Here is a 7,500-nt window from a genome sequence, read left to right on the forward strand (position 1 = left end):
CGCGGTGCTTATAAACAGCCGATCCGCTCGGCGGGGGCTATTTTCGGCCACTTGGCTCGTGCGCACGGCCTCCCGGATGTGCCGGGCGGGTGCGCGAGCTCGCCGGCCGCTGGAAGTTGAATGAGGCGCCGCGACCACCTCCGCGGTGCTTATAAACAGCCAATCCGCTCGGCGGGGGCTATTTTCGTCCACTTGACTCGTGCGCACGGCCTCCCGGATGTGCCGGGCGGGTGCGCGAGCTCGCCGGCCGCTGGAAGTCGAATGAGGCGCCGCGACCACCTCCGCGGTGCTTATAAACAGCCGATCCGCTCGGCGGGGGCTATTTTCGGCCACTTGGCTCGTGCGCACGGCCTCCCGGATGTGCCGGGCGGGTGCGCGAGCTCGCCGGCCGCTGGAAGTCGAATGAGGCGCCGCGGCCACCTCCGCGGTGCTTATAAACAGCCGATCCGCTCGGCGGGGGCTATTTTCGGCCACTTGGCTCGTGCGCACGGCCTCCCGGATGTGCCGGGCGGGTGCGCGGGCTCGCCGGCCGCTGGAAGTCGAATGAGGCGCCGCGACCACCTCCGCGGTGCTTATAAACAGCCGATCCGCTCGGCGGGGGCTATTTTCGGCCACTTGGCTCGTGCGCACGGCCTCCCGGATGTGCCGGGCGGGTGCGCGAGCTCGCCGGCCGCTGGAAGTCGAATGAGGCGCCGCGACCACCTCCGCGGTGCTTATAAACAGCCGATCTGCTCGGCGGGGGCTATTTTCGGCCACTTGGCTCGTGCGCACGGCCTCCCGGATGTGCCGGGCGGGTGCGCGGGCTCGCCGGCCGCTGGAAGTCGAATGAGGCGCCGCGACCACCTCCGCGGTGCTTATAAACAGCCGATCCGCTCGGCGGGGGCTATTTTCGGCCACTTGGCTCGTGCGCACGGCCTCCCGGATGTGCCGGGCGGGTGCGCGAGCTCGCCGGCCGCTGGAAGTCGAATGAGGCGCCGCGACCACATCCGCGGTGCTTATAAACAGCCGATCCGCTCGGCGGGGGCTATTTTCGGACACTTGGCTCGTGCGCACGGCCTCCCGGATGTGCCGGGCGGGTGCGCGAGCTCGCCGGCCGCTGGAAGTCGAATGAGGCGCCGCAACCACCTCCGCGGTGCTTATAAACAGCCGATCCGCTCGGCGGGGGCTATTTTCGGCCACTTGGCTCGTGCGCACGGCCTCCCGGATGTGCCGGGCGGGTGCGCGAGCTCGCCGGCCGTTGGAAGTCGAATGAGGCGCCGCGACCACCTCCGCGGTGCTTATAAACAGCCGATCCGCTCGGCGGGGGCTATTTTCGGCCACTTGGCTCGTGCGCACGGCCTCTCGGATGTGCCGGGCGGGTGCGCGAGCTCGCCGGCCACTGGAAGTCGAATGAGGCGCCGCGACCACCTCCGCGGTGCTTATAAACAACCGATCCGCTCGGCGGGGGCTATTTTCGGCCACTTGGCTCGTGCGCACGGCCTCCCGGATGTGCCGGGCGGGTGCGCGAGCTCGCCGGCCGCTGGAAGTCGAATGAGGCGCCGCGACCACCTCCGCGGTGCTTATAAACAGCCGATCCGCTCGGCGGGGGCTATTTTCGGCCACTTGGCTCGTGCGCACGGCCTCCCGGATGTGCCGGGCGGGTGCGCGAGCTCGCCGGCCGCTGGAAGTCGAATGAGGCGCCCGACCACCTCCGCGGTGCTTATAAACAGCCGATCCGCTCGGCGGGGGCTATTTTCGGCCACTTGGCTCGTGCGCACGGCCTCCCGGATGTGCCGGGCGGGTGCGCGAGCTCGCCGGCCGCTGGAAGTCGAATGAGGCGCCGCGACCACCTCCGCGGTGCTTATAAACAGCCGATCCGCTCGGCGGGGGCTATTTTCGGCCACTTGGCTCGTGCGCACGGCCTCCCGGATGTGCCGGGCGGGTGCGCGAGCTCGCCGGCCGCTGGAAGTCCAATGAGGCGCCGCGATCTCCTCCGCGGTGCTTATAAAGTGCCGATCCGCTCGGCTTGGAGCTATTTCCGGCCTCCCGTTGGTGCCGGGCGGCGTGCGCGAGCTCGCCGGCCGCGATCTCCTCCGCGGTGCTTATAAACAGCAGCATGCGCACGGCCTCCCAGAATTTGAACACATTTCGTCAATAAATTTCGCATATTGAATTTTGAAGTTTAATATAATGCAACAATTGAGCTCGACTTATACAAAGTATATATTATAAAATCGTAAATTTCCGTCGAATTTTAGGGGGTCGACTTATACACCGAGTCGACCTGTACACCGGCAAATACGGTAAATACGATTAAATAAAATGATACGACTGGCATAAAAACAAATATAAACCACATAAAAATAAAAGTCACCATTACGTTGAATTATTGGGAGCACCGAGCTTGTTTCTCAGAAACGAGCCGGTCCCATCCAGGCGTAATCGGAGACAATGAAACCCGAAGTGGTTAAGGTTTGTCTTTTAATGCAGGATGCTTGGTCTCCATGTGCCGAAGCAGTTTTGAAGGCTTCATTGGCTCGCTCGCTAGTTTCAGGGGCGATTGTGTCTATAAAATGCAAAATGTTGGGTCACCTCACGGCTTACGGCCATACTACCCTGAGAACGCCCGATCTCGTCCGATCTTGGAAGCTAAGCAGGGTCGGGCCTGGTTAGTACTTGGATGGGAGACCGCCTGGGAATACCAGGTGCTTTAAGCTTTTTCTTTTTCTTATGTGCACTTCAATCGTTTAAGAAGCTATTTTTTACAACACCCATCACGAATGGCATCCGGAAACAGCAAGCCTAATTTAAACTCCGACATTGAAACTATAACACGAGTTTGAAAGCTATATTATGTGGTGACATCCACAGCATTGTAGTTAAATTTTTTACCGCTAGAGAGCAGACTATGTACAGTGAGCATGGCTCCCTGTGAACTCAAAGCAGCAGGCTTGACTTGTAAAAGAACCCAACACAACACTTCCATGAAGTGTTTTTAAACTTTTCAAGGCATTTATTTTGATTCAGCAAAATGCAGGTCGCAACGGCAAATTCGTGCTACCGCATAAAAAGCTGTCAATAACTTTTCATGATAGCCATGTTTCCAGAAAACACCAAAAGCCTTGGAAGAAAGACTGTTTCGGCCCTGGTTGTAAAAAAAACAAAAAAAAACAAAAGTGAAGGGTGACCGTCCGGGAATACCAGGTGCTGAAAGCCTTTTTTTTTTTTTTTTTTCCCACGTCAATTGTGAAAGGAAACTTTTACCACAGCCATCAAGTCCCGCCGCTGCTTGGCATGGTTTCAGGGGCGATTGTGTCTATAAAATGAAAAATTCTGAGCGGTCTCACGGCTTACGGCCATACTACCCTGAGAGCGCCCGATCTCGTCCGATCTCAGAGGCTAAGCAGGGTCGGGCCTGGTTAGTACTTGGATGGGAGACCGCCTGGGAATACCAGTTACCGTAAGCTTTTTTTTTTTTTTTTTTTTTCTTATGTGCACTTCAATCGTTTAAGCCAAGAACTTTTTACAGCACCCATCAAGAATGGCATTCGGAAACTGCAAGCCTAGTTTGAACTCCGACACTGAAACTACAACACGAGTTTAAAACCTACATTGTGTGGCGACAGCCATAGCATTGCAGTTCACGTTTTTACCGCTAGAGGACAGACTATGTACAGTGAATAAAGAGCATGGCTCCCTGTGAACTCAAAGCAGCAGTCTTTACTTGTAAAAGATCCCAGCACAACACATTGTGCTTCCATGTAGTGTTTTTACCTTTTTCATGACATTTATTTTGATACAGCCAAATGCAGGTTTTGTGCACTTCACTTTTCCGTTGGGCATTCGCGTAGAACCCTATTCCAGTTACGGCCAGATTCTTTTAGACTAGTGGTACCCAAACTTTCTTGCGCCACGGACCGGCTACGCGTCAGAAATATTTTTGCGGACCTGCCTTTATATATATAAATAAACAATAAATCTATATAAATAAATACTACATTTATAATAAATATATATAAATAGGATTAAATAAAATGATACGACTGGCATAAAAACAAATATAAACCACATAAAAATAAAAGTCACCATTACGTTGAATTATTGGGAGCACCGAGCTTGTTTCTCAGAAACGAGCCGGTCCCATCCAGGCGTAATCGGAGACAATGAAACCCAAAGTGGTTAAGGTTTGTCTTTTAATGCAGGATGCTTGGTCTCCATGTGCCGAAGCAGTTTTGAAGGCTTCATTGGCTTGCTCGCTAGTTTCAGGGGCGATTGTGTCTATAAAATGCAAAATGTTGGGTCACCTCACGGCTTACGGCCATACTACCCTGAGAACGCCTGATCTCGTCTGATCTCCGAAGCTAAGCAGGGTTGGGCCTGGTTAGTACTTGGATGGGAGACTGCCTGGGAATACCAGGTGCTGTAAGCTTTTTCTTTTTCTTATGTGCACTTCAAGCTCTTTTTTTTTTTTTTCTTATGTGCACTTCAATCGTTTAAGCCAAGAACTTTTTACAGCACCCATCACGAATGGCATTCGGAAACTGCAAGCCTAGTTTGAACTCCGACACTGAAACTACAACACGAGTTAAAAACCTCTATGTACAGTGAATAAAGAGCATGGCTCCCTGTGAACTCAAAGCAGCAGTCTTTACTTGTAAAAGAACCCAGCACAACACATTGCGCTTCCATGTAGTGTTTTTACCTTTTTCATGACATTTATTTTGATACAGCCAAATGCAGGTTTTGTGCACTTCACTTTTCCGTTGGGCATTCGCGTAGAACCCTATTCCAGTTACGGCCAGATTCTTTTAGACTAGTGGTCCCCAACCTTTCTTGCGCCACGGACCGGCTACGCGTCAGAAATATTTTTGCGGACCTCCCTTTATATATATAAATAAACAATAAATCTATATAAATAAATACTACATTTATAATAAGTATATATACCGTATTTGCCGGTGTATTGGTCGACCTTTTTCGATCCAAAATCGACCGAAAAAAATCGACCTCGACTTATACACCGAGTCATAAAATTTAACTTCGTACTCATCGCTTCAAATGTGATGGTAACCAAGGCCGTTTCTCATGCATCTCATTGTGCGTTGCACTTAGAAAATTTGAACCGGGCGGCGTGCGCGAGTGCGCGGCCCGCTGGAAGTCGAATGAGGCGCCGCGACCACCTCCGCGGTGCTTATAAACAGCCGATCCGCTCGGCGGGGGCTATTTTCGGCCACTTGGCTCGTGCGCACGGCCTCCCGGATGTGCCGGGCGGGTGCGCGAGCTCGCTGGCCGCTGGAAGTCGAATGAGGCGCCGCGACCACCTCCGCGGTGCTTATAAACAGCCGATCCGCTCGGCATGGACTATTTTCGGCCACTTGGCTCGTGCGCACGGCCTCCCGGATGTGCCGGGCGGGTGCGCGAGCTCGCCGGCCGCTGGAAGTCGAATGAGGCGCCGCGACCACCTCCGCGGTGCTTATAAACAGCCGATCCGCTCGGCGGGGGCTATTTTCGGCCACTTGGCTCGTGCGCACGGCCTCCCGGATGTGCCGGGCGGGTGCGCGAGCTCGCCGGCCGCTGGAAGGTGAATGAGGCGCCGCGACCACCTCCGCGGTGCTTATAAACAGCCGATCTGCTCGGCGGGGGCTATTTTCGGCCACTTGGCTCGTGCGCACGGCCTCCCGGATGTGCCGGGCGGGTGCGCGGGCTCGCCGGCCGCTGGAAGTCGAATGAGGCGCCGCGACCACCTCCGCGGTGCTTATAAACAGCCGATCCGCTCGGCGGGGGCTATTTTCGGCCACTTGGCTCGTGCGCACGGCCTCCCGGATGTGCCGGGCGGGTGCGCGAGCTCGCCGGCCGCTGGAAGTCGAATGAGGCGCCGCGACCACCTCCGCGGTGCTTATAAACAGCCGATCTGCTCGGCGGGGGCTATTTTCGGCCACTTGGCTCGTGCGCACGGCCTCCCGGATGTGCCGGGCGGGTGCGCGGGCTCGCCGGCCGCTGGAAGTCGAATGAGGCGCCGCGACCACCTCCGCGGTGCTTATAAACAGCCAATCCGCTCGGCGGGGGCTATTTTCGGCCACTTGGCTCGTGCGCACGGCCTCCCGGATGTGCCGGGCGGGTGCGCGAGCTCGCCGGCCGCTGGAAGTCGAATGAGGCGCCGCGACCACCTCCGCGGTGCTTATAAACAGCCGATCCGCTCGGCGGGGGCTATTTTCGGACACTTGGCTCGTGCGCACGGCCTCCCGGATGTGCCGGGCGGGTGCGCGAGCTCGCCGGCCGCTGGAAGTCGAATGAGGCGCCGCGACCACCTCCGCGGTGCTTATAAACAGCCGATCCGCTCGGCGGGGGCTATTTTCGGCCACTTGGCTCGTGCGCACGGCCTCCCGGATGTGCCGGGCGGGTGCGCGAGCTCGCCGGCCGTTGGAAGTCGAATGAGGCGCCGCGACCACCTCCGCGGTGCTTATAAACAGCCGATCCGCTCGGCGGGGGCTATTTTCGGCCACTTGGCTCGTGCGCACGGCCTCTCGGATGTGCCGGGCGGGTGCGCGAGCTCGCCGGCCGCTGGAAGTCGAATGAGGCGCCGCGACCACCTCCGCGGTGCTTATAAACAACCGATCCGCTCGGCGGGGGCTATTTTCGGCCACTTGGCTCGTGCGCACGGCCTCCCGGATGTGCCGGGCGGGTGCGCGAGCTCGCCGGCCGCTGGAAGTCGAATGAGGCGCCGCGACCACCTCCGCGGTGCTTATAAACAGCCGATCCGCTCGGCGGGGGCTATTTTCGGCCACTTGGCTCGTGCGCACGGCCTCCCGGATGTGCCGGGCGGGTGCGCGAGCTCGCCGGCCGCTGGAAGTCGAATGAGGCGCCCGACCACCTCCGCGGTGCTTATAAACAGCCGATCCGCTCGGCGGGGGCTATTTTCGGCCACTTGGCTCGTGCGCAATGCCTCCCGGATGTGCCGGGCGGGTGCGCGAGCTCGCCGGCCGCTGGAAGTCGAATGAGGCGCCGCGACCACCTCCGCGGTGCTTATAAACAGCCGATCCGCTCGGCGGGGGCTATTTTCGGCCACTTGGCTCGTGCGCACGGCCTCCCGGATGTGCCGGGCGGGTGCGCGAGCTCGCCGGCCGCTGGAAGTCCAATGAGGCGCCGCGATCTCCTCCGCGGTGCTTATAAAGTGCCGATCCGCTCGGCTTGGAGCTATTTCCGGCCTCCCGTTGGTGCCGGGCGGCGTGCGCGAGCTCGCCGGCCGCGATCTCCTCCGCGGTGCTTATAAACAGCAGCATGCGCACGGCCTCCCAGAATTTGAACACATTTCGTCAATAAATTTCGCATATTGAATTTTGAAGTTTAATATAATGCAACAATTGAGCTCGACTTATACAAAGGATATATCATAAAATCGTAAATTTCCGTCGAATTTTAGGGGGTCGACTTATACACCGAGTCGACCTGTACACCGGCAAATACGGTAAATACGATTAAATAAAATGATACGACTGGCATAAAAACAAATATAAACCACAT

At 57.1% G+C, this 7,500-nt stretch overlaps 3 non-coding genes across 3 annotated transcripts; all 3 read left to right on the forward strand.

Annotated features, from left to right (window-relative positions):
• Positions 1–2,577: 2,577 nt before the first annotated feature.
• Positions 2,578–2,696, forward strand: LOC125976305 (5S ribosomal RNA). The gene has a single exon (XR_007484228.1). It is a non-coding gene; the product is annotated as a 5S ribosomal RNA (ribosomal RNA).
• Positions 2,697–3,327: 631 nt separating this feature from the next.
• LOC125976359 (5S ribosomal RNA) lies at positions 3,328–3,446 on the forward strand. The gene has a single exon (XR_007484282.1). It is a non-coding gene; the product is annotated as a 5S ribosomal RNA (ribosomal RNA).
• Positions 3,447–4,289: 843 nt separating this feature from the next.
• LOC125976548 (5S ribosomal RNA) lies at positions 4,290–4,408 on the forward strand. Its single transcript, XR_007484421.1, has one exon. It is a non-coding gene; the product is annotated as a 5S ribosomal RNA (ribosomal RNA).
• The last annotated feature ends 3,092 nt before the right edge of the window (positions 4,409–7,500 follow it).

Source organism: Syngnathus scovelli, chromosome 10 (genome assembly GCF_024217435.2).
Source record: "Syngnathus scovelli strain Florida chromosome 10, RoL_Ssco_1.2, whole genome shotgun sequence".
NCBI lineage: Eukaryota > Metazoa > Chordata > Actinopteri > Syngnathiformes > Syngnathidae > Syngnathus > Syngnathus scovelli.